A 27,635-nucleotide genomic window follows, 5' to 3' on the forward strand; every position below is an offset into this window, starting at 1 on the left:
GCCCAAGAACTCTACGGATTCTACCCCTATCTGGCATTTGTTCACTTTAACCTTTAGACCGGCTGACCGGAAAATGCCCAGAACTTTTCTCAAACGCTCCCCCAATTCTTCTAAATTTTCGCTGATATCAATACATCATCGAAATAGGGACTACCCCGGAGCCCTTGCAGAAGTCGCTCCATTAAATTTTGAATAGACCAGGTGCCACACTCACCCCAAACTGTAACCGGGTACACTTGAAAGCACCTCTGTGAGTCACAATCGTCTGGGCTTCGCTGTGTTGGCGCTCACGGTAGTTGTTGATAGGCTTGAGCCAAATCTAACTTGGCAAAACGTGTCCTTGTCCCAGCGAGTGCAGCAAGTGTTGCACCACGGGGACCGGGTAAGCGCTTTTCTGCAAGGCTTTGTTTAACGTCGCCTTGTAGTCAGCGCAGATTCTAACTGACCCATCTGGTTTCACTGGGGTGACGATTGGCGTCTCCCACTTTGCGTGATCGACTGGCACCAGAATCCCCTGACTGATGAGCTTGTCTATCTCCTTGTCAATCTTAGGTTTAAGGGCAAAAGGGACTCTCCTTGCCTCTAACCTAATGGGGGCTACCTGCGGGTCTAAATTGCAGGAAATAAGGGTCCCTTGTACTTGCCCAGGCAGTCCTTGAAGACATCTTCGAACTCGTTCATGAGTGTGTCTTTTAGGTTAAAGTCACTTCTGTAGATGCCAGTCACTCCCATGCCCAATGCACGGAACCAGTCTAGTCCCAACAGACTTGGCAGGGTCCCTTCGACTATCGTGATGGGCAGGGTCTTCTTGTGTGGTCCGTACTCGACGCGGACGGAGGTGGTCCCTCGAACAGGGATGCGATTCCCTTGGTAGTCGTGCACTCGTAGCCGTTGTGTTTGCAGTTTGCGTTTGGCGATTCTCGGCAAAGCTTTCGCAAAAGTGTCCCAGGACATGATTGTGATCGCTGACCCGGTGTCCACTTCTAGTCGGCACGGCACTCCTTCGATTTTCGGTTTAGTGAAGATTTTCTTCTCGACGCGGGTTGCTGCACGGCCTATGATCACGGTCGTTCGATTTGAGTTCGCGCCCTTTTTGTTTTGACCAATCGCGGGTCGCCTTGCCGATCCTGCGCTCTGATTGGTTGGTTTGAATTTTCGGCGGGAAGGTTGGGGTGCTCGACAGACTTGAGCCAGGTGCCCCTTCTTCTCGCACCGCCGACATGTAGCGTCCTTGAACTTGCATCGTTGACGCTGGTGTTGCCCTCCGCAACTTCCGCATTCATCCCGGTCTTCTTTGCCCCTTCTCTCGGTGAGGCAAACTCCTTCCTCATCCTCGCCGTCTGATTCGGGCTGGATTTCTTCATTATGGACCGGGGTTGATTTCGCGCTTGCGCTCGCCGTTGGCATGAGTGGCTTTTGCAGGGTTTCCGCCGCTTGGGTGGACATCTCATGAGCTCTGGCTTCGTCCAGAGCGTTTGCCAGCGTTAGATTGCTTTTTGATAGCAGCCGCCTCCGCAAACGAATGTCTCTGACCCCACGGATGAGTTGCTCTAACAGCTCCTCATCCAAGTCTCGGTACCCACAGTCTTTGGAGGCTTTTCGCAGGGCGGCCATGTAATCGCTGATGGATTCGCCCTCTTGCTGTCTGCGCTCCCCAAATTCAAAACGCCGTACGTATTTGGACGGTGTTGGCGCGAAATGGTTCTTCAATAGATTTTGCAGAGTTTGCCACGATACCGATTGTACCGGCGTTGGCTCTGCCAGGGCTTCCGCAATGTCGATGACCTCAGGACCGCAGTGGCTCAGGAAATATGCCCTTTTGCGGTTGTCTGGAACTCCTTGCAGTTCGTTTGCTTCTAGGAAGCTTTCGAAACGGGTCATGTACGTTCCCCATTTCTCCCTGGCTGGGTCAAACGGCGCGGGCGGAGTGTAGCTGGCCATCTCCGCGTTTCTGCCCTGAGTTTGCTGGGTTCGGTTCTTCCGTGCGTTCAGCTCGTTCCTGGTGCTCTTAGCCTCGAGATCCCACCTTCGTCGCCAGTGTTAAGTTCGGGAAGTAACGAGGCTGGAGACCAGGGTAGTGACAACAGCTCTTTAATATATGGTGAACCCAGCAACCAGGCTGGGGAAAAACCTCTCCTTATATACAGTTCTACCGGCGGCTTTAACCAATCAGCAACGTGCTTGTTTCCCGCCAAAACCATTTAAAGATACATTACACTCACCATTCTGCAAGTGCTCCAAACTCAAAACCATAACTGGTTATCTGGAATTTTTCGGAACTGCATCAGAATTCTTCTGGAACAAGTTTGAAACAAACTTAAAACAGGGCCCATTTATAAAAAGACTATGTGACGTAGAGAGATAAAATATTTTGTCCTCTCTTACAGCACTAGAACTCAAGCACATTGAAATGTGTTAGTAATAGAGTGGAAAACAAAAATGAACAGCCTTTGCATTGTGTCTGTGTGATACTACCCACATATGTGTGTATTAGAATGATTAAACTTTGTTCCCCTTGGAAAAGATTGCAGTAGAAGAATTTACATTAAAATCAAAGAGGAAGTTTAAATATATCTCTGCGCGTATGCCTATATGCAGACAAGCTGCACACAGGAATTAAAGGTATTAAGGAAAGTTATGAACAACACATTTGTGTGGATTTTTAGACTAACTATCCCCAAAAAGCAGCAATAAGCCTGCACATCCTCAGGTTTTCTGACTTTATTAGTGAAAAGATCAATTTTATGAAGGAGGATTCAATCATACCAAATCAATAGAACCCAGAGATTTAGAGATCAAATGTCTTTGTATACTCATTGCTTGGAAGCAGATGACCAAATTTATTTTTTATAAGCAGCACTAGACTTTCAAAAGCCACTGTTTGTCCATGATGAAAACAGGGTACTTGACAAAGTGGATCTAGACAAGAAAAGAAACGCTCTTGTGTGTCAAATAGGCATCAGTTCCAAGTATTTCTCTTCGAGAGTGAAAAGTTGGGAGCACTTAATCTTTAATTTCGTATACTTTTTATTTCAACATTTAAAACTTGTTTCTGATGGACTGGAAACCAAGTTTTCTCGGGTTAAAAGATCATGTCTTCATTTCTCTACTGATTGTACCTCCCTGCTTTACAAACCTTTGTGCTTTGCTTTGCTTGTTAACAAAGTTTTCCTGGAATAACAGTATCACTTGCGTTCACACAATACAGCTGGATGCTTAGCAAAAGGTAAAAAGTTAAATTCTCGTAGCTCAGTGAAAGCTAGATAAATCTATGATCATTAATATCAGACATTCCCTTTTTAAAAACATTTGCTTTAAACAATGCTGAGGGAGTAGATAGGGGCCAAAAAGATATGTATTTCTCAGGTGTTGTATGGACATGAATAAGATTTGTCTGATTTTGAGGAGGAAGGAAATGGAATAATTGGTTCTGCATGTTTTACAATTCCAATTACCTTCTTTCTCTCTCTTTTTTTAGCTTGCTTCTACAAGAAACTAGATTTATGTTGTAATGTGTGGCGGATGTCCTCTACTGGAAACTATTGTTCATTGCAACAAATTACTTTTAAGAAAAAAACTAAAACCAATGTTTATTCCATCTGTTCCTCTATGCCGTATTTTTTTTAAAAAAATCTAGTGAAAAATGTCTATCATTTAGTGTTGACACAAACCTTTGGCCTTTGGACAGAACTGTATAAAACCTGGACACTGATATTTTTTCCATCTTTACTTTTTCCTTCTTTTAATTCTACCAAGTTTTCTATACAAATGACAAACAGAATATTAGATTTTGGAGCTAACACTATAGCCATTCTCAAAAGCTAAATATAATATTTATAAGCAGGCATCATAAGGGAGAGTTTACCATATACTTTCCTTAACTGGTACTGTTCAAATATGTCTGATTTCATTTCAAACTGGTTTTAGAGAATCCCTGTTTTGAATTACAGAAGGTAAAACTCAACACATCTGGAGGGTACCAGGATGGAGAATTAAGCAATAGTGTAGGCAAAAGCATTCTGCTGGGTCACAGAATCTGCTTAGGAACCAAAAATTGCAAATCACATCTCTTCTTTAGAATAGCATCTGTGTCCTGAGCTTGCCAAATAGAGCAAAAGAGCATTGGGGAGTGGATAATAGAGCAGAGTAGACCTAGAGGCAATTTGGCACAACCGCAATATCCAAAACGATGATGGTTTTAAATTTCAGTTTTTGGAACATTGAAAGGTATATGAAAAACCATGCTACATTTTAATATTAATTTTCTAAAGGGGTTACATTAATATATACTGTTTTTTACGTACGTACGCGAACACATAAAGACATAGAGAAAGAATATTTGCTACCACCACTAGAGAAAGGATCACTCAATATATAAGATCCGTGACAGTATTTTAGAATCCCTACAGAAGTGGATAATAGGGGCCAAAACTGCAGGTGTGCCTTCCTGGCTTTAATTCCTTATTAATCCAGTATTAATGATACTTTAGTACACGCCTTCAGCTATAATAAAACTCTTCCATAAGTTGTTAATTAACAGGAGCACACTGAAGCTACACTGAGTATCTAATTTCTTGCGCAATCTCATCTTATAGCAATCTTATAGATTTTCAAAGAATCAAAATGTTCGTTGTTATTTTTTCCTGCATGAGAATTATTTGGAGAGCAAATAATTTCTCCATTTTGCTCTTCTAATATACTATATTAGTTCCTTACATAATCATTATAAGGCAAAGACCTAATTGAAGTGGGAGAAAATGAACCACATATTATCCTGGTCCGGTCCAGTAAGTTTCTTAAAACTACCAATGTGAAACTAATATCTGTAACATGGTCATACTGGTAGAAACTACACATGTTTTGAACCAACCGGTGTAAATAGATTAATTTGAGGAACAATGCCTTTGCCATTAGCCATATCCTGGCATTTGTAGCACCAGATTTTACGTGTAACAAAATTGTGCAAATTGTCAAGAAGATGTGTACTTTGATGAATTCAGATGAAGCAATGGTCCTCAAGTCTTTCATCAAGCAAAGAAAGCTTTTGCTGCGTTTAAGTTCTTACTGATACTTACTTTGCTTGTTCACCTTCATGACAATAACTGCATAATCTTTGCAGTGCCAGCACTTCATTGGGTCTATGCCAAATTGACTTGCAGGCCTAAAATATAGCATACAGCACTATTGCTAAATCTGCCCATATTGTGCCTTATCCCAGAATCTAAGCTCTTCAAAGACACAAATTTACACACATAAGAACCAGGAGAATGAGGCCCTAATCCTAGATTATCTGGAAGTAATCACAAACCAATAACACCTATGTCTACCCTGTTTTCCCTCAAAATAAGACATCCCCTGATAATAAGCCCAACTGGGCTTTTGAGCGCATGGCAATAAGGTTCAGAAAAATATAAACCAGGGTCTTATTTCTGGGGAAACACTAAAGTGACCAGATTTCAGCGATGGCAAAGCGGGACACCATTGATGGGGGGGGGCCTGCGCATGCGCGCTGGGTCTCGCCACCTGGCTGAAGGAGGAGGAGCGGCTGCTGCACTGCTTCTCGGCTCTTCCAGGCAGGCTCGGCTCTCCTCTCGGCTCTCGGCTCTTCCAGGCACCTTCTCGGCTCTTCCAGGCAGCCTCCGGCGGGCGAAGTCAAGCGGCATCTCTCTTCCCACCTTCAGACGCAGACTCCATTCACTCCCATTCTGAAAATGGGAGGCGGCAACGCAAAAGGAGGAGGAGGAGGCAGGCGGAGGAGAGACGCTGCTTGACGTCTGTAACACCCACTCCCCCGCCTCCTCCTCCTCCTCCTCCTCCTCCCATTTTCAGAATGGGAGTGAATGGAGTCTGCGTCTGAAGGTGGGATTTTTTTAAAAAAACTTTTTTAAAAAAAATCGGGACTTTTTTGAAATGCCGCGGGACACGGGACAAATTATTAAAAAGCAGGACTGTCCCGCCAAAAGCGGGACGTCTGGTCACCTTAGGAAACACGGTATTTGTATGCTACATGGGTAGTCTTCAACTCCCAACTAAAATTGAGTCCAAAATTTCCGCTGCTAAGCAAGGCAGTTGTTGAGTTTTATCCCATTTTATGACATTTTTTGCTACAATTTTAAAATGAATTCCTGCAGTTATGTCAAACATACGGTCGTTAAGTAAATCTTGCTCCTTCCATTGACTTTGCTTGTCAGAAACCAGCTGGGAAAGTTACAAATGACCCTGGGATAGCCCAACTGTCATAAATACATGCCAAGTGCCCAATTTTTGACATGATACACATGATCACATGATCATGGGGATGCTGCAATAGTCGTAAATGTGAAAATGGATCATAAGGCAGGTTTTTCAGTTCCGTTGAAACTTTGAATGTTCACTAAATGAATGGTTGTAAGTGGAAGACTACCTGTATATAAAAATTGGAGCAGAAATTATCTTTTATCTCTTTATGAATATGGAATTATTCTGGAACTATTTAACATCTGACTTGGTTCATAGGATTGTGCAAAGTCTTTTAGAATCTGGAAAAGATTTACATTTTTGCAAGGCTCATGGATTTGCTCTGGAAGATGATCCAGGTTATCTCCACGCATGTCCAGGTGCATCGGAAATGCCTGGTGAGAGAACTTACAACAGCTTCTGAAGAAACCACTTGCATAGAACAAAAAGTTGTATGAATGAGAAGAGGTGTTTTGAACATCTGCCCATGGATACACTTTACAGTAATGCGTATCAAATGAGTGACATATAATATGTGGGATATGTGGGATAATTTTATTCTATTTCCCTTTTAATTATCTAATTCACATTTAATTTCTAGCATGCAGAAGGTGTGAACAGAAATACAGTTGTTTTATGAAATATGCACTTTACCAAATTTTATAATGTAATTTCTTTTAATACTCCCATCAAAAAGTATACAAAATGAATACACTTGAAAAATAAATGTACAAACTTTATATTAGACAAATATGTTTGCATGCAAGATAGACAGATTTTTTTTTATTACATTTATACCCCGCCCTTCTCCGAAGACTCAGGGCGGTTTACAATGTATAAGGCAATAGTCTCATTCTATTTGTATATATATATATATTTTTACAAAGTCAACTTATTGCCCCCCCAACAATCTGGGTCCTCATTTTACCTACCTTATAAAGGGTGGAAGGCTGAGTCAACCTTGGGCCGGGCTCGAACATGCAGTAATTACAGGCTCTGTGTTCTAATAACAGGCTTCTCTACTGCCTGAGCTATCCCGGCTCCCGATAGATAGATAGATAGATAGATAGATAGATAGATAGATAGATAGATAGATAGATAGATAGATAGATAGATAGATAGATAGATAGATAGATAGATGAATAGATAGATAGATAGGTGATGGATAGATAAATGATGAGAGAGGGAGAGAGGGGAGGAAAATAATTTCATTTCTAGTAAAATTTAGTATCATTAAAAGAACATACAATTTATATATGTAAAGAGAAGGAATTATGTGGATCTGGGGTAGAAGAGAGGGCTGTTGTAGTTATATATATAAAATCACCCAGACTTAAACTTTGGTGCTCTATATAGGTTTTCCTTGACTTATGACCACAATTGAGCTTAAAATATCTGTTGTTAAGTGAGACTTTTAAGTATGTTTTGCCCCATTTTATGACTTTTCTTGCAACAGTGAATCACTGCAGTTGATAAATTAGTAACCTGGTTGTTAAGTGAATCTGGTTTCCCCATTGACTTTGCTGGTCAGAAGGTCACAAAAGATGACCACCTGACCCTGTGGGGGACGACACTGCACTGGTCATAGGTATGAACCAGTTGCCAAGCATCTGAATTTTGATCACATGTTCATTGAGCTGCTACAAAGGTTGTAACTGTGAAAAATCGTCAAAAGTCACATTTTTCAGTGCCATTGTAACTTTGAATGGTCATTAAAAGGAACTGTCGTAAGTCGAGGACTACCTGTACATCCTGTTATGAATTGAGGTATATGAGAAAATCAAATGGTCTGATCGATCCAGGCTTTCTCCATAGAGATTTCATAAAGAAAATTAACTTTCCAGACATGGTTAGTTTATTTCAGTGGTGAAATCCAATTTTTTTTACTACCAGTTCTGTGGGCGTAGCTTGGTAGGCATGGCGTGGCTTGGTGGGCGTGGCTTGGTGGGCGTGGCAGGGGAAAGATACTGTAAAATCTCCATTCCCACCCCACTCCAGGGAAAGGACACTGCAAAATCTCCATTCCCTCCCCACTGCTGGGGAAAGGATATTGCAAAATCTCCATTCCCATCCCACTCTGGTGGTGTTTGCCGGTTCTCTGAACTACTCAAAATTTCTGCTACTGGTTCTCCAGAACCTGTCAGAACCTGCTGGATTTCACCCCTGGTTTATTTTCTATCAGAGGCAATTCTGTAGGTATATTTGCTCAAAAGAATCTGGAGCTATATATGTCTTATAAAAAAAGAAATTATTTCATTAATTCCATTTTGCTCCTATTACGCCAAGGAACTCAATGTAGCATGCATGATATCCTCACTCATTTTATTTACAAGGAAGCACCCTTAGAAAGTTCTGCTTTGAGATCTTTGGGTCAAAATTAAATATAGAAGCCTATGGGAGTGAAAACATGAAGCTAATTTTCCTACATTTCCTTTCATTCTAGTTGACTCATTCTATACCATAGATACCTTGTAGAAGCTATTGTGTCATATCCATCATGACATTATCGCACAAATGGCATGAATTATATAAGCGGAATCAATTGGGTCATAATGCCTATGGTGGGCAGTACCTAACTGACATCGTTTGGACAATGGTGCCATGAAGCACATTATGTTCTTTGACCCCATAATTGTAGAGACTTGTGATATTCATTTTTTTTTACCATTGGCAAAGGCAGGGTGTCTCAGAATCCTCTAGCAAGGCTTTTGAGTATAGATTTTGAAATCTCCTAATAAACAGCACCATTTATAATATTTACCTCCTTACTTGATAGTATTTTAGCTTTATGTATAAAACAGGGATCTCCAACCTTGGCAATTTAAAGCCTGGCAGACTTCAACTCCCAGAAAGCTTTGCTGGCTGGGGAATTCTGGGAGTTAAAGTCCTCCAAGCTTAAAGTTGCCAAGGTTGGAGAGCCCTGGTATAGAATAGCTTTAATTATTTAGCTGACCAGATGTTTTTCCTTCAAATTCCTCCTTATGTGGAAATACCGAACAACTGATATGCCTAAGATCCTTCTAAACCACTTCTGATGCTATTTGGTTCTGCAATTATCTTAATTTAAATGATGCATTTTCCTCCAGATAGTCTGATATTTGCTTTCAGTAGTCTCGGCCAATATGGAAGCTAAGAATTAATAGACTTTCCAAATATGCCTCATTTTTCTTATTTTGGTTAATATCCTTCCCCAGTTCTGAATGATTTAAAACTTTACAGTCATAATTTATCCATGTATAACTTGACAATTTCATTACATTATTGTATATATACTAGCTAGTAATATATACACAATGTAGATACTTAAATATTGAAATAAAATTACACATCAACAGATTTGGAATTAAATGACCATTTGAATCTACTCTAATCGCGGCAGGCAAGAAATTTGGCAGGAAAGATGTTTTCAAAAACACACTAGCAGTATTACAAATAATTAGATACAAGGAATATTTGTACATTAGAATAATGATATGGATTAAAACATGCATAGCTATTTTCAAATTGTTTTTAAGCTTGCATTATCGCTAAAAAGATCTGAGAAATGTGTGGAAAAAAAATAACAGTTAAAACCTTACACACGTGAATTGGGCTGGGTAGACCGCAAAATCAGTGGCCTGAAGGCACTTGCTATTTGTCTAGATCTTTGGCAGTTGGATACCTGTGGATGAATGAAATTTTATTGGTTGTTCTTAGGGATAACCTGAAGGAATGTAATTGGTCAGGAATTGGTAGCTATATCAGACACCAATCACCAATCACAATCTGAGATAATTGAAAGTGGGAGGGTCATCTGTAACAATGATTCAACTAAATGTCTATGGAGAATCGCAGTCAGTCATCCTGGTCATGTTGTCCCAATAACTTCTTGGAGGAGAAGCGAAACGTCTTCAAAGAAAAACCAGAAAGTCCAGTTGTGTCTTGAAAAAAACAGCTTTGGGACAATGATTCAACTACTTCCTATGGAAGGCAGATCCAGGGTTGAGGATCAACATCTTAGTGCTCAGTCCTCTCTCTTATCTTTTTAACATATTAATTTGCTGGCTGATCATTAAGATGGTGATGATTTCCAGCTATGCATCTATACTCCAACTAAGAGGAAATTCAATGGAAGTCACAACTCAGTGACTGAGGCCTGGGTAAGGGACTGTATGTGATGAAAAAGGTTCAAATTAAATTCCAACAAGATCAGGGGTGAAATTCAGCAGGTTCTGACAGGTTCTGGAGAACCAGTAGCAAAAATGTTGAGTAGTTCAGAGAACCAGCAAATACCACCTCTGGCTGGCCCCAGAGTGGGGAGGGAATGGAGATTTTGAATTATCCTTCCCCTGCCACACCCACCAAGCCATGTCCACCAAGCCACACCACACCCACCCAGCCACTCCTACAGAACCGGTAGTAAAAAAAATTGAATTCTACCACTGAGCAAGATGGAATAGCTATTCATCAATAACCCATCCACATCCAGGACAGTTCCAAGGTCGACTCTGGATGCAGTCATATATACCCCATATCCAAAAAGGACAAGTATATAATCCAGAATTTCAAATAGAGTCATGATTCTGTCTACATAACTACATCAGGGGACTATGTCCAGGAAAGCTTTGTTACCTAACTGGTGTCCCAGAAATCATCATTCCTGAAGGAAGATGCTCTGAACCTGGATCAGTAAATTTCTGGGTACAGGTTAAAGTATTGGTTATTGCTTATATAGTCCTTAATAATTCAAGTTCTCCTTAACTAGGTGACCATCTTCTCTGATCAGCCCATCTGATATATTCTGTTGCAGAATGTATGCATTTAATGGCATATCCTTAAGAGGATAGGAAAATTTAATTTGTTGATCTAGTCCAATCTATAGAATATTCTCTTCCCATAGCCCCGAGGTTCCCTTCGCTGATATTCTTTATGGATAAGTCTTTTTCATGATACTCTTTTTGGATAAGTCTTCCTGATCCCTGCACTTTTCAAGTCCCACCAGACCCAAGGTTGACTCAGCCTTCCATCCTTTATAAGGTAGGTAAAATGAGGACCCAGATTGTTGGGGGCAATAAAAGTTGACTTTGTATATGATATACAAATGGATGAAGACTATTGCTTAACACAGTGTAATGCTGCCCTGAGTCTTCGGAGAAGGGAGGGATATAAATTCAAATAAAAAAGAAGAAGATCATTTTCATACGATAGCTGACTTGAATGAAAATAACAATTTTGAAGCATCAGGATCACTATACACAGATGGAGTCACTTTTATATGGGTGACCAGATAAAAATGATGGAATAAATCAATCCTGGGTGTGGCTTTGATGCCCTAAATGTCATTTCAACATCATTATTATTATTATTATTATTATTATTATTATTATTATTATTATTATTATTATTATTATTATTATTATTATTATTATTATTATTATTATTTAAAAAGATAGAATTTGGCCTCTGTGAAAATGTTCAGTTAGTTTTATCTATGGCTCTTCCAATAGGACTGATGCCTATATGCATTCACGATGACAGAGAAAGCCTAAAGGATAGTTTTAGCTGACAGATGGTAAGCACTCAGTCCAAGGGACACTTTATATCAACATGATGCAATCAAATTCTTGTTTTTAGGTTAGCGATGGAAGTGGCATTCTGTGCAAAGTGATTTTAAGCGAGGAAGGGGAAAAGATTTTTATTTGTCTTTAATTGTTAACATGTCCAATAAATGGTAGAGAGGGGAGTAATTTTGTTTGTTCATTGGCAAGAATATGGATTCCTTGCTTGACCCTTCCCAAATTCAATTTTACTTAATTGATATTTGTTTATCAATTTTTCTCTATTACATTGAAATCAGGAGTGAGAAGAAAATTAATTTTCAAGCACAAGTCACAACCAGGTACCACTAAGAGTAGGTTGGAGAGGCAAGAATTTAGAGTGAAATAAAAAAATGAACTTGGCAAAAGAGGAGTAGGGTAGAGGTTTATATTGGAATACCATATCCTCAACCTGGAGTGAGCAAAGAAGATAGGTCAAATAGGTGAGAGAAAGTTGATTTTACATTTATATTCTAAAGATAAAGGTAAAGGTTCCCCTCGCACATATCTGCTAGTCGTTCCCAACTCTAGGGGGTGGCGCTCATCTCTGTTTCAAAGCTGAAAAGCCAGCGCTGTCTGAAGACATCTCCGTGGTCATATGGCCGGCATGACTAAATGCCAAAGACGCACAGAATGCTGTTGCCTTCCCGCCAAAGGTGATCCCTATTTTTCTACTTGCATTTTTTACGTGCTTTCGAACTGCTAGGTTGGCAGAAGCTGGGACAAATAACGGGAGTTCACACCGTTATGCAGCACTAGGGATTCACTGAACTGCTGACCTTTTGATTGACAAGCTCAGCATCTTAGCCACTGAGCCATCGTATTCCACTCATTTATATCCTATTCAGCATTAAATATTTGCACATTAAATGCATATTACATTAATCTTTCAAGGTTCAACTAGAAGAGGTTTTCACTGTTTTAAGGTCAACCCTTTATTTGTGATTTTTTTTTTTTAAAGAAATTTTGATTTTATTTCCCAGTTACTATAAGAAGAGGGGTGCACTTTTTTTTCTTTTTCTGGTTGTATTTTTTATAAAAATAAAATTCAAACAATCATCCCCAAAGCAAAAACAAAGGAAAAGAACACGTACGCACAGTCACATGCGTAAACACTACAATAGGGCAAAGGTTGAAGTGAAAATACAATTACTTTTAACAAAAGTTTTAAAAGACAAAACAAAAAAGGAAAAAGAAAGCTACAAAACCTTTTCAATTAAAAGGGGTAGATTGCATGCACTACAACTGTTAAATAAGAGGCTAAACATGCAGACACACATGTGCATGAATGCAAACACATAACATACACTATACATTACTGCCTACATGATTTTTGCAAATGCCCACATGTTAATCCTATCTTATTCTAGTTTTCCTGCAGTGGATGACTGTTTCTTTACTCCATCTGCCTAATTTTGAATGTTCACCTGGGAAAACTGGAAAGGATTGCCAGGATGGAAAAAGTCCTAAGTTACAAACCTGTGTACTGGTGTGGAAAGAATGTAGAAACTGGAATATTTATCAGTATTTATTCTTTTTCTTTTCAAGTGGAAAATAATAGGAAAATTCTTGTGTTAAAGGAAACATATTCAACAAAGCAAATTCTAGCCTGTAAATGCTTATGCTGTTGTAACTTTTAACTATGCCATACAAAACTTCCCAAGTTTTAATGCAACAGTACCAAAAACACAAATATCTGGGAAATGTCTTAAACAGGTAATCCTAGTTTAAGGACGATTGCTTAGCAACTGTTCAAAGTTAAGACAGACCCATGAAAAGGTAAACCAGTTCCAGAGTTTTGATGGCCATGCTAACTCATGGGATTGCATTTTGGACGCCTGGCAACTGACTTACATTTATAGTTGTTTGCAGTTCCCATAGTGATGTGACCATAATTTTCAGCATTTTATTTTGGTTTCCAGTAAAAACAACAACACCTATTGGATAAAATAGATGCATTTAATGACTATCACCTTCACTTAATGTGCCACAAAGAAAGAAGGCTGTAAAATCAGACATGGTGTGTGTCTGTATGTGTAGCATGTGTATATATGTGTTACGTATGGGTATGGTAGATATATACTTTCTTTGGAGAACAAGCAACAGAATTTAATTTTTAACATGGACCAGTGTGCTCACAGTAAAAAATGACAATAAAACTTCTTCTCTTCTCTTCTCTTCTCTTCTCTTCTCTTCTCTTCTCTTCTCTTCTCTTCTCTTCTCTTCTCTTCTCTCCTCTCCTCTCCTCTCCTCTCCTCTCCTCTCCTCTCCTCTCCTCTCCTCTGTCTCATCTCTTCTCCTCGTCTCATCTCATCTCATCTTCATCTTTTAGTACATTTTAAGTACATTTACTCCAGGAAACATGAAGGAAGGCTTATACTGAAGACATAATCTAGCAGCCATGGCTTTTTACCATATTATGATGCTCCCACAATAGCAGAGGTGGTATTCAGCAGGTTCTGATCAGTTCTGGAGAACCAGTAATGGAAATTTTGAGTAGTTCAGAAAACGGGTCAATACCACCTCTGACTGACCCCGCCCCATCTATTCTCTGCCTCCTGAGTCCCAGCTGATTGGGAGGAAATGGGGATTTTGCAGTAACCATCCCCTGGAGTGGGGAGGGAATGGAGGTTTTACAGTTTCCTTCCCCTGCCACGCCCACCAAGCCACGTCCACAGAACCGGTAGTAAAAAAATTTTAATCCCACCACTGCACAATAGCTATGACACTTTGTAACTAATAAAAAAAGTGTAAGACACATGTCCACACACTGACCAAGCTTGTTCTACTGAAGCAGAGGAAAGCTGGAAGCCCCAATATTGACCAAATCTAAAGGCTGCAAACCTATGAACACATGGATGTTACCTTCATTTCACTTGCCTTTTCTCTCTGACCTTCGTAAGGCCCATATCTGAATATGTTGACACAACTGCACAAAAGGTCTTTTTTAATATGTATAATTTAATCGCTATTCTTTTTTTAGAAGTTTATGAAAAATAAATAGGAAAGCAGAACACCAGTAGAAGAGATATCTGTAGTTCAGGGGTGAACTGCAGCTTCTGAACTGCTCCCTGAGCTTGGTGGTTTTCTTGCAGATGGTTTTGTTTTGTTTCATTAGCCAACTAGATAATATCATCACTAACCAGGTGGTACAACCAACCTCAGAGTGCATGAAGGATGCTACTAAAAAAAGCCAGCAGAAAAGGCCTGGAATAACAAGCTCTTAATAAACAACAACATTAAACCACCAAACAATCAAAGGTGGGAAAAGAAAAAGACTTCTTCCAAAAATCTCTTTTTGCCCTAGTGGTTAAAGCACCAGGCTCGAAAGCAAAACACTGTGAGTTTAAGTCCTGCCTTAGCCATGAAAGCTGACTAGGTGACCTTGAACCAACTCACTATCTCTTAGTTCAACTCATCTCACAGGGTTGTTGTTGTGGGGAAAATAGGAGGAGGAAGGTGTGTTGGATATGTTTGTCCTCTTGAGTTATTTTTTTAAAAAATAATAAAAGCGGGATACACACAAACATACAAAAATCTTTTTAAAGACTCTAACAGAACTGAACAAATTGCAACATTAAACACCTAATAGATATGCTAAACTTATTAATTAAGTCACTAAAAAGATGACTCATCTGAAATATTGTTCCAAAGCAAAATCCCATGTAATATCCCTCAGCCACATGGAAATATTAATTGATGAAGGAAATCTATTTATAACCAAGGGGAAAGGAAAAGAAATAAATAGAACGTTGAAAATTTAGAATAGGTAGGAGATCTTTGAAGCAAGGTATCCTTTCATTTAAGTATTTACGTTTGACTGTCTTTACAGTGTACATTTACAGTGTAAATAATCTACAATACTGTAGATTATTTAATCTAAACTGTTTTTAAGTGTAAGTTTTTATGACTTTGTGAGAGGTAGTATTCAGCCAGTTCATACTGGTTCATGCAAACCAGTAGCGGAGATCACGGGTGAGGATGGGCCCGCCCCCGCCCCCACCCCGCCCATCCACCCTGCCTCTATGCCATCCTATTTAGGCACGTTTTCAAGGCCGGGCCATGTGCAGAAGCTGCGCAAGCAGCTTGCATGGGTGGAAGGCTGGACACATGTGCAGAAGGCGCACACCAAGCGAGTATGCATGTGAGCTGTGAACCGGTAGTAAGAATATTGGAAACCCACCGCTGTTGGGACGGTATGTAAATATGCAAAATAAATGAAGTTTCACATCCTTGCAATACTGTAAATGAGTTCTCTGTTCCCATTGCTTATCAATAACAACAGTGGTTCTTTATTTGCACATGAGCTATATAAATTCATTGTAGTGTTTTGCAATGCTTTTTAAAAAGAGAAGAAGCAACTGAAGCTAATTTCAATGGGTCATTTTATGTATTTATATATATATTTACCCATTCCTTCATCTGGTATGCCATTGCAATCTATCAAGACTCTAAGGAAGTTCCATGATCATACAAGTCCCATCTAAGAAACTGCTGTTATTTTTTTTTAAAAGCAAATTGAGTGGAAAATCAGGCTATGTACTTGATGATACAACAAAACCCATTCATGCTTTAATAAGATGAAATAATTGCTGAAGGATACAAGAACAGAAACCTTGTCTTTCTGCCAAGAGAATCTTCATGACCACTTACTAAAGCCCATTTTATATAGAAAGGGCAAAAGGTTAAAATATCGATGATTGGTTAAAAACATTCCAGTTTTGTCATTGTAAAGAGAGATACTGTAATTTGCAGAAAAAACATGTGATACAAGAAAACTTAACTTTTTTGCATTGGAGAATATAATAGTTCTACATCTTTGTATTATTATATCCAAGTTTCTTTGGATGAGGTCATTTGGATATAAAGATACCTAATTTTGTGTTGAGGGTTAGCCCAGTGAAAAATAAAAGCTAAAGCAGATATTTTAGCATGATGTGTTTATGTAGCCTTATATGTTCCAAAACATATTTTCCTATATTTTCTGATCTAGATCAATAGAGAGCTTATCTATGCTCAGGATAGAAGACTGAGTCAACCTTGAGCCAGACAGGATCAAACTCCTGGCTATGGGCAGAATTAGCCTGCTATATTGCATTCTAACTCTGTGCCAGTAAAGGAATCTGTTAGGAATCCATAAATTTAGGGACTTTTACATAAAACACCATATAAAGCAGAAACTCCTACTATCAGGAGCTAATAAAAGTCAATCTCTTTATGTGACATCTCCACAAATGGCATTATCTCATTGGACAATATTAATAGGAAAGTAATGTTTTTGTGCAAAATCCATAAAAAGTAATGAGGTTCACATGATCTATGTACTCATGTAAAAAAAGGAGGGAAAGAGAGGGACTTTTTAACAGGGAATTTCCTGCTTTGTTTGTACCATAAGAACATAAAGAAAGTTGGAAGCATTTTTTTTTTAAAAAAAGAAAGCTTCATTGAATGACAGCACATGGTTGGGGGAGGGGTGTTTCTGGGAAGCAGTCATCTCTGCTGTTTTAATTCTTAACTTGTGGTTTGAACAGGAAGAAGAATACCCAAAGTATTTGAAAATGGAAAATGCTCATTGTGCCAAAAGGAGTTTATTTTTAGCAGAACTAAGGTACTTGTGTGCATTAGTTCTTATAGTTGCTAAGATCCCTAATAAATGAAGTTAGATGATCCATGCAGATTCCGTAGCAATGGCAATTTTTTCAATGCTAATTTTGCTCCTTTCCAACATTTAAGATATCCTTTTAGAAGGAATCCTTTCCATGCTTCATGTTGACATTCCGCCAGTTTAGTAGTAGGGAGGGAATGGTAATCCCAGGAAGTTGTGTTTTCACTTCTGAATACTTTGGCTGTGGTCAGAATTAAATATGATCCATGGAGCTGAAGGAAATGAGTTCATAACTTCTTCATCCTTCCACTGCATGAACCTAAACAAATATAGGATACAATTAATTGAAAGGACATGTCCATGAATCAGTGGAAGGTACGTTACAAGTGTATTTTAGTATTACTTTAAGTTAAAGAAGGTCAGTCGCCTTGCAACGGTATTAAGATGACTGTTGCTTCTGGCTTTTTGTAGCAATGTCTTTCTCAAACATGAAGGAAACTGGTTTACAACTCTGAAAAGGAATCTCTGCTTGCATCTGTTTTTAGTAGTTTCAAACTTACGTTCTACCAACATCTGAACTTCAGCTTGGGATCATGTCCTAATCTAAAATTTCAGTTTGGATATTACATGGAATTTTGGGTGGTTTAAAACAAAATGGATGTTTTTCATTTCCTTTGGTATGCAAAGGAGTGTAAAGGTCTGAGAAATACTGATCCATCCACACCAGGGGTCTCCAACCTTGGCAACTTTAAGAGTTGAAGTCCACAACTCTTAAAATTGCCAAGGTTGGAGACCCCTGATCCACACAGATGGAAACTGAGTCTGGCTAATGAATATGAAATGATTACTGGTTTTTCACAAATATTAAGTTTATTTATTATAAAACTTATAACTGGCTGATGTCATGAATGCTCTTAATAACATCATATCATGTAAGTAATAGCGCAAAAACAAGTAATGTTCCATTAAATCGCTTTTCAAGAAGTATATAAAACAAAATGAAAACTAACGTTGCAGCCATTCAAGCAACTAATGTGAATGAAATGTGTCTTTGGGTCTTTTCTAAAAGCAAGGAAAGTACGAGGCTTCCAAAGTTGTAGCAGGAACTAACTAACTAATGAATGGATAGGACAAGAAACCAGGATTATGCCCTCTGAAATTCTGTTGCACAAGGTGATAAAACCATGTTGAATTCTATCGCAGAAGCATGATTGAACCATTCAGAACCCTTTTAGCATGACCCAAAAAAGGTCAATATAAGCAAGATGTACGATTAGACCTGTTGCTATATGTACAGCAGCGATGAAATCCTCTGAAGTCGGCTACCAGTTCTGTGAGTCTGCTACCAAGCATGCACTTTGAGCACAAATGCCCGCTTCACATACATGTGCGCCTGAGGCGCACTGGCACAGTGCTAAAAAAGGAACATTTTGAAGCCTTCTGAGTCTGCAAAGATAAGTAGACCAGCGAGGGATGGGGGAGTCCGCTGTGCCACACAATTTAGATTAGCTGGAAAGCAGGAAATCTGACAATTCTAGCAAATATAAATCGTGCATCACAGCTGATTGTTGCCCAGTTGATCATCGGAAATACCGGTTTCCCCAAACCGGAAGCATTTTTTACTACCAGTTTGGGAGAACCAGTCTGAACTGGTAGCATTTGACTCCTGATGTGCAGATTATATTACAACCATTTGGAACTTCATATTTATTAATATACAAGTCAAATGTGAGTTCAAGTCCTGCCTTAGCCATGAAAGCCAGCAGGGTGACCTTAGGCCAGTCATTCTTTCTTAGCCTATCACACTTCACAGAGTTGTTATTGCAGGGAAAACAGAAGGAGGAAGGTGTGTTGCATATGTTCGCTGCCTTAAGTTATTATTATTATTTTTTTGCAAATAATAAAGGTGGGATACAAATAAATAAATAAGTCATGCAAAAATGTCACCTTTAATTAAATCAAATAATTAAATCAAAACCAATAATTAAATTAAATAATAATTTAATAATAATTTAATAATTTAATTAAATAATTAAATTAAATAAATTAAATAATTAAATTAAATAATTAAATTAAATAATTTAATTAAATCAAAACCAATAATTAAATCAGTGAAGACAAGAAGCTTGTCTTCACTGGCAAGAAGATGACAAGCAACAGGGAGAAAGCAGATCTACTTAACTCATATTTTGCATCTGTCTTTACACAAAAGGAAAAAACAATCCAACCTATCAAAAACAGCACTACAAAAAACAGATTAGAAACACAAGTTAAAATAGGGAAGAAAATGGTAAGTGAACACCTGTCTACCCTAGACGAGTTCAAATCACCAGGACCGGATGGATTACACCCCAAGGTTCTGAAGGAACTGGCAGACGTGATCTCAGAACCACTGAACTATATCTTTCAAAGATCCTGGAGCACAGGGGAGCTGCCAGAGGACTGGAAAAGAGCTGATGTAGTTTCCATCTTCAAAAAAGGAAAAAAAACAGATCCAGGAAACTACAGACCTATCAGTCTGACCTCAATACCGGGGAAGATTCTGGAAAAGATAATCAAGCAACGAATCACCGAACACCTAGAAGCAAACAAAGTAATAACCAAAAGCCAACATGGGTTTGTCAAAACCAGATCATGCCAGACTAATCTTATCGCATTCTTTGACAAAATGACAAAATTAGTAGACCAGAGGAATGCTGTCGATATAATTTACTTGGACTTCAGTAAAGCATTTGATAAAGTAGACCATAACCTACTACTAGATAAAGTAGAAAAATGTGGGTTAGACAGCACCACCACCAGATGGATTCGTAACTGGCTGACCAACCGCACTCAACGTGTAGTCCTCAACGGAACTACATCCACATGGAGGAAAGTATGCAGTGGAGTACCCCAAGGCTCTGTTTTAGGCCCAGTACTCTTCAACATCTTCATCAATGACTTGGATGAGGGGATAGATGGGGAACTCATCAAATTTGCAGATGACACCAAGCTGGCAGGAATAGCCAACACTCCAGAAGATAGGCTCAAGTTACAGAAAGAGCTTGACAGACTTGAACATTGGGCGCTATCTAACAAAATGAAATTCAACAGTGAAAAAAGTAAGGTTCTACATTTAGGCCAAAAAACCAAAATGCACCAGTACCATATATGTGGTACCTTGCTCAATAGTAGTACCTGTGAGAGGGATCTTGGAGTCCTAGTGGATAACCATTTAGATATGAGCCAGCAGCTGTTAAAAAAGCCAACACAGTTCTGGGCTGCATAAACAGAGGGATAGAATCAAGATCACGTGAAGTGTTAGTACCACTTTATAATGCCTTGGTAAGGCCACACTTGGAATATTGCATCCAGTTTTGGTCGCCACGATGTAAAAAAGATGTTGAGACTCTAGAAAGAGTGCAGAGAAGAGCAACAAAGATGATTAGGGGACTGGAGGATAAAACATATGAAGAACGGTTGCAGGAACTGGGTATGTCTAGTTTAACAAAAAGAAGGACTAGGGGAGACATGATAGCTGTGTTCCAATATCTCAGGGGCTGCCACAAAGAAGACGGAGTCAGGCTGTTCTCCAAAGCACCTGAGGGTAGAACAAGAAGCAATGGGTGGAAACTGATCAAAGAAAGAAGCAACTTAGAACTAAGGAGAAATTTCCTGACAGTTAGAACAATTAATAAGTGGAACGACTTGCCTGCAGAAGTTGTGAATGCTCCAACACTGGAAATTTTTAAGAAAATGTTGGATAACCATCTGACTGAGATGGTGTAGGGTTTCCTGCCTGGGCAGGGGGTTGGACTAGAAGGCCTCCAAGGTCCCTTCCAACTCTGATGTTATGTTATGTTATGTTATGTTAAGACCTGGACGGAGGAATCAAAATTAAAGCTGCAGGCATGTTTTGACTGCACTGATTGGAATATTTTTAAAGATACCTCTGCAGACCTGGATGAACTCACAGATACTGTAACATCATATGTCAGCTTCTGTGAAGACCAATGTGTACCTACAAGGAACTTGCGAATACACAGTAACAACAAACCTTGGTTTACACCTAAACTTAAGCAGCTACGACATTCCAAAGAGGAAGCCTACAGAAAAGGTGATAAAATGCTGTACAATCAGGCCAGAAATGCACTAACAAGGGAGATCAGAGCAGCAAAAAAAAGCTACTCTGAAAAGCTAAAGAATCAGTTTTCAGCAAATGAACCAGCAAACATGTGGAAAACTCTTAAAAATATCACCGGCTATGGCAAACCTCCTTCCCAGGCTGAAGGTAATCAACAACTGGCAGATGACCTGAATGAGTTTTACTGCAGGTTTGAAAGGAAACTACAGCCACCTATCTCCACAACCCCCATCTCAGACACACCAACAACAGCCAAGCCTCCTACAACTGACCCCATTTCATTGGGTTCACAACCCCTAGTGATCACAGAAAAGGAAGTGCAGGACCTATTTCACAGACAAAAGCCAGGAAAAGCTCCAGGTCCAGACAAGATAACTCCTTCTTGCTTAAAAGTCTGTGCTGACCAATTGGCCCCCATCTTTACCCATATTTTCAATAAATCACTAGAGATGTGTTATGTTCCTTCTTGCTTCAAACGCTCTACCATCATCCCAGTGCCGAAGAAGCCCACCATCAAGGAACTGAATGACTACAGACCAGTTGCTTTAACATCTGTAGTCATGAAAACCTTTGAAAGGCTAGTGCTTTCCTACCTGAAAACCATCACGGATCCGCTGTTAGACCCCTTGAAATTTGCATACCGAGCAAATAGATCAACAGATGATGCTGTTAATATGGCTCTGCACTACATCCTACATCTTGAGTCTCCAAAGACCTATGCAAGGGTCCTTTTTGTAGACTTTAGTTCAGCATTCAATACCATCATTCCAGACATTCTTCTAACTAAGCTAAACCAGCTACAGGTACCGGAACAGACTTGTAAGTGGATCACAAGCTTCCTAACAGGAAGCAGCAGGTGAAGCTAAGCAAGATCACATCAAATACCTGTACAATTAGCACAGGGGCCCCCCAAGGCTGTGTGCTCTCCCCACTTCTCTTCTCTCTGTATACCAATGACTGCATCTCCAATGATCCATCTGTTAAGCTACTGAAGTTCGCAGATGACACAACAGTGATTGGTCTCATTCGAGACAATGACGAATCCGTATATAGACTAGAGGTCGAATGACTAGCCTTGTGGTGCAACCAAAACAATCTGGAACTGAACACACTCAAAACCGTAGAAATGGTGGTAGACTTTAGGAGAAACCCTTCCATACTTCCACCTATCACAATACTTGACAACACAGTATCAACAGTAGAAACCTTCAAATTTCTAGGTTCTATCATATCGCAAGATCTCAAATGGACAGCTAACATCAAAAACATCATTAAAAAAGGACAACAAAGAATGTTCTTTCTGCGCCAACTCAGTAAGCTCAAACTGCCCAAGGAGCTGCTGATCCAATTCTACAGAGGAATTATTGAGTCTGTCATTTGCACCTCTATAACTGTCTGGTTCGGTTCTGCAACCCAACAAGAAAAACACAGACTTCAGAGGATAATTAGAACTGCAGAAAAAATAATTGCTACCAACTTGCCTTCCATTGAGGACCTGTATACTGCACGAATCAAGAAGAGGGCCGTGAAAATATTTACAGATCCCTCACATCCTGGACATAAACTGTTTCAACTCCTACCCTCAAAACGACGCTATAGAGCACTGCACACCGGAACAACTAGACACAAGAACAGTTTTTTCCCGAAGGCCATCACTCTGCTACACAAATAATTCCTCAACACTGTCAGACTATTTACTGAATCTGCACTACTATTAATCGTTTCATAGTTCCCATCACCAATCTCTTTCCACTTATGACTGTATGACTATAACTTGTTGCTGGCAATCCTTATGATTTATATTGATATATTGACCATCAATTGTGTTGTAAATGTCGTACCTTGATGAACGTATCTTTTCTTTTATGTACACTGAGAGCATATGCACCAAGACAAATTCCTTGTGTGTCCAATCACACTTGACCAATAAAATTCTATTCTATTCTATTCTATTCTACTCTAATCTGTTTTTAGACATAAAATGTAATACCATTAATAAACTAAGACAGAGACATCGCTTTATGGAACTAAACTGCACATGTTGGAATGTTTTGCAGCCCAGATTAGTTCTGCATAGCTTTAAGTCTACCTTCTGGTATTCTTCAAACTGTTTTGAGGGTAATTCTTGAACTGAAGAAGAATGGTTAATGTTATAGAATATGACCCTGCCATGGACAGCTGTTTTATAAAATAAATCTGATTATAGTTATTGCTTGAAGGCAACAGTGAGGTAAGGATAGATTGCCGGGTTGCAGCTGTAATCTCATAGGGCTGTCTATATGAAGACTATTAAATGTTCCATAATGGAATTTGCACCATTAATCAGCATATGAATCAACCCCTTGTTTGCGTTCTTAACATATTTATCCTATAAGATGGCCTTAATACAAAGGAAAACTCACATCCTTTCTGCTCAGGCAAGAATTTAAAAATGAAGTTAAGGTTGTTATTGTGGTATTAATTGATGATAATTCCAAAAAAAGCCTTAATTGGCTAATTAATAGGACAATACAAGTTTCTGACAGAATGGCTAGTTTTCCTTTGTGCCTTGTGGACAGTAAATTGGAATTATGATAATGATGACAATGGTGTTCACCCAGCACCTATAATTGGAAACAGTCCTATCGCTATTTGTTGTTGTTGTTAAAAGATGGTTGTAGCTTGCTGTTTTAAAATCAAACTCTGCATTTCTTTTGTTCTTTTGGTGCTCTATGGAACACTGCAAACTTTCTTCCTCAAAATATAAATGGTCTTATTGGGACAACTCAGGGACTCTACAGGGAATTCTGGGTAATTTACTTATCCTATCCAGAAGAAATGTCCTGACAGGGAACATGATTTTTATAGTTCCTTCTCCTGCCTGACTAGTCTTTGGATATATTTTCTTCTGGATTGCCCAGTTCTGTCCCACTATATATATTATCCAGCTGTCCTCAGGTATGGAAAAGTATATTCATTTTCTTTCTTTTGGTTGTATACATGCTCATTTTTACTTGCTTTATTTCTGACTGGCTGCTGGCCTTATGGCCATACTGAAAAATTGATTGATGGAGTAAATGGGTAAATGCACACTGAAATATTTGAGACTGATGTTTCAGGGCATGTTAGCTATGGTTCCATCTGAATTTGTGGCCATTTGCCAAATCTTTTCTCTAGGAAAACAGATTTCAAACTGAAAAAAAAAAGTTGCAGCTACTTTAAAGGTTGCATGCACTTCTTAAAAGCACCTGCAACTTTATTTTCAGGGTCAGAAGAGACTGGAAAACTGCCAGGAGAGAAATTAATGAATGGCAAGGAGAAATATTTTTTTTCCCTATCATGCTTAAAGTGTGCACTGCTCACCAAAATAGTTTAATCTACTTACTGCACCAAGTTAATGAAGATTTTCTACAGATGAAAGCATTATTTAGGTGTATATTGTCATATGTTTCAGTCAGTTGGTGTAATATATGGAGGCATAAATTCCAATTTGCATTCTTCTACTTAAAGAAAATTTGGTCACTTGGACCCATCAATATTATTATAGCAGAGATTTTTGGTGGGATGTCCATAAGAACATCTATATACAAAACATCTATACAAAATATATGATAGACAAAAGGAGCCAAAGTAACAAATGTCCACATTAAAAAGGACTCTAAAGGAAGACTTTCTAACATGACTTGTTCCATGTATAAAGCCTGTGAGGAGATACAATTATGCTTGTATTGACCCAATACCACTCCAATGGCTTCTTTTATTTAGAGGCCCAATCATGGAGAGAATTTCAGATGAACAAAATTTGTTCTACTCTGCCTGGCACATTTCAACAAAGTTGCTTTATAGCAGGGGTCCCCAAACTTGGCAGCTTTAAGATTTGTGGACTTCAACTCCCAGAATTCTCCAGCCAGCGGCTGGAGAATTCTGGGTGTTGAAGTCCACAAGTCTTAAAGTTGCCAAGTTTGAAGACATCTGCTTTACAGGATTGCTCTGGCTAATTATAGGATTGTTACTGAGTCTCTCTCTTTGTATGTCAATCCTGGAAAGTTCTTTGGTCTTTTAAGGAATACAGGGATATGGAATGTTAGATAAGAAATTAGTGAAGTGTGAAAAATGAAAAGGAAGGAAGGAAGGAAGGAAGGAAGGAAGGAAGGAAGGAAGGAAGGAAGGAAGGAAGGAAGGAAGGAAGGAATTCATTAAGGATTCCCTTATTCCATAACCCCCTATTCCCTTGTCTCCCAATGCTCAACCCGGAGACCCTCTATCTTGCATTCTCCACATAAGGAAGAACTGTCTGGAACACTTGTGGTCAATCTCCTCCTTTTTTTGTCCAGAGAGGTTCAAAGAACCAATCTACTCACCAGCTCTTTGTTCTTTGCCATGGTGGTTGGCTCTGTTTTTCACAGTGTCATCTTCAGTCTGTCATTTCTTTCTCCAGAAATCCCCTAGTTTGAGCATTTTTGAAGACAATATCAGTCTCGTTCACTTTGAATGCTGGCCAGCCAAAATTTCACAGGAGGCATCACAGGAGGTGATATTAGCTCAAATAATTTTTTTTGCAAGATAAGCTCTGCCACCTGTGTGTTTCATCTTTGTGAGTTTCAGATGGGTCATAAATGATTCTTCAAGGAAGAAAGAGATGTCACTTGCTTTAAAAGAGGAAAAGGTGCATCCATTCCTTCAGAAGCTGTCCCTTAACTGAGAGATTTGGGGCAGCTTGCCTCTTGAAGTGAGGATGACGCCTTCCATTTTGTCTTTTTGAAATTTATTCAAGGTCAATGCTCTTTCAATGAGTCTTTGGGACAGAAGGTGCAGTTCAGACGAACAGCTAAATTATGGAGGACGTTTTTGAAGAGTGAGTGCATAGGGTTTTTACATTTATTTTATAGCTTTGATTGGCTGTCATGCTGTTCTAATGTTACATTGTGATGGTTTTGGTGCAACTTATAATTAAGTGTTCTTAATTAGTGTCCTATGAGGCAACAGCATATAATTTAATATAATAAATAACTCTTGAGGTAGAACAGCCTGTGGGCTTTTCCCACAGGCTTCACCAAATGTCTTCCCTCAATGGAACTTCAAAAAATTCTGACTGTTGCTCCTTTTTTCATTTTCTCAGTTTTGCACTAGCATTTGCACTATTATTCCTGATGTATATATTCAGTTTCAGTCAAAAAATGAGCTGTGTAAACATGAGTGTCTTTAAAGCCAATCGAGTGGTATAGATGAGAGTGAGCGAGCATGGTAATGTACATAGTTACATTTGCTTCTACAAACACACCCATTCTAGACAGACATTCCACAATGTTTTTTTTTCTTATTGAAACATCTTGGAGTCTCCAGAAATGAATTTCACTCAGGAGAACAGAGAAATTAATTGTGCTAGTTCATACTAATTTTACACTTAAAGTCAAATTTTAATCTATTCCAATTTTATGAGACAGAGGGACAGAGCAGTTCAGGGGTGGGCTTCAAAATTTTTAGCAAGAGGTTCTCTGCCGGTTGCTGGGTGGGCGTGACCATGGTGGGACCATGACCTAGTCGTTCTCCTGCACCACAGTGGTGGTGGGGCGTGTTTGCCATCCTTGGCCTCCGGGATCTTTCCTCGAGCCTCCAGGAGGTCAAAAAAAGTCTCTTCAGGCTCCAGAGGCTGTCTGGTGGCTGGAAATGGGCCCATGTCTGACCTTTCTGAACTTCCGGTACACCCATTTTTTTGCCCTCCCCAAGCCTCTGTGTGCTCCCTGCACTTATCTGCTTCCAAAACAGGCATATGGGGACTCTTGGGAGGGGCAGGATGGGGTGGGTGCGGCCAGCCAGGAATGGGATTTGTGGGTTCTCCAAACTGCACAGAATCTTAGCTAGAGGTTCTCCTGAACCCTTGCAAACCCCCAACAGCCCACCCCTGGAACAGATCTCTAGCAGTAAGCTTATACTTCTTTGTCTTTATGGACAAAGATAGGACTGGAGATTTTTTAGATAATTTGAAGACCTTTGGAAGGGATTGTCTCCTCACAAGACACTAATGTGATTTTAAATGCATGGGTGAAGTTTATGCTTTAGTGAACTGTAAAGATTCTTTATCTTTCCAGTGTTCCAATGAACGAGCTCGGTAGAATCTAGTCCATTCTGTGCATAA

Source organism: Ahaetulla prasina, chromosome 3 (assembly GCF_028640845.1).
Source record: "Ahaetulla prasina isolate Xishuangbanna chromosome 3, ASM2864084v1, whole genome shotgun sequence".
In the NCBI taxonomy this organism is placed as follows: domain Eukaryota; kingdom Metazoa; phylum Chordata; class Lepidosauria; order Squamata; family Colubridae; genus Ahaetulla; species Ahaetulla prasina.